The sequence below is a fragment of the Brassica oleracea genome, chromosome C7 (genome assembly GCF_000695525.1).
Source record: "Brassica oleracea var. oleracea cultivar TO1000 chromosome C7, BOL, whole genome shotgun sequence".
Lineage (NCBI taxonomy): Eukaryota > Viridiplantae > Streptophyta > Magnoliopsida > Brassicales > Brassicaceae > Brassica > Brassica oleracea.
In genome coordinates, this window is record NC_027754.1 from 24950152 (window position 1) to 24950943 (window position 792).

Genomic DNA, 792 nt, shown 5'->3' on the forward strand with positions numbered 1-792 from the left:
ATAAGGACTCGAGTTGTTTCTTTGGTAAGGTCAGAGCCCTGGACAGAACGGATTTGCCCAACCACATCTGCGAGTTTAAATATCAGTTATGGTATAGAAACATAATATAAACTCAAATGCAATATGATAATATACCTGGGAGTTCTAAGTTTGTGTTCGCAATCACTTGGAAATTGTCGAACAGTCTAGTTATGACTGGAAATTGATCTTAGGAGCTCCCGTGATGACTTCATCATTAATAGTTGGTGAGATGAAACGAATGAGGAATAGATGATCAGTTATCTTGTACATGCTTGAGCACCTAACAACCTCAAAACGATCGATTTTCACAATGGAACCGGCTTTCAAAGATGACATGTAATGATTAGCACGTCCGGCGGGAATAAACCCATGAATCACGGAATCTGCAAATAATATTATTCAACAAAGAATCAAGAGTTTGATTATTAATGTTAGCACAATATAAATAATAATATAAAGAGAATTGTATGTTGATTGTTTCTTACGGATCAATGAGGAAACGGATAAGGACTCGAGTTGTGTCTTTGGTAAGGTCAGAGCCCTAGACAGAACGGATTTGCCCAACCGCATCTGCGAGTTTAAATATCAGTTATGATATCAAAACATAATATAAACCCAAATGCAATATGATAATATACATGGGAGTTCTAGGTTTGTGTTCGCAATCACTTGGAAATTGTCGGACAGTCTAGTTATGACTGGAAATTGATCTCATGAGCACCCGTGATGACTTCATCATTAATAGTTGGTGAGATGAAACGAATGAGGAAT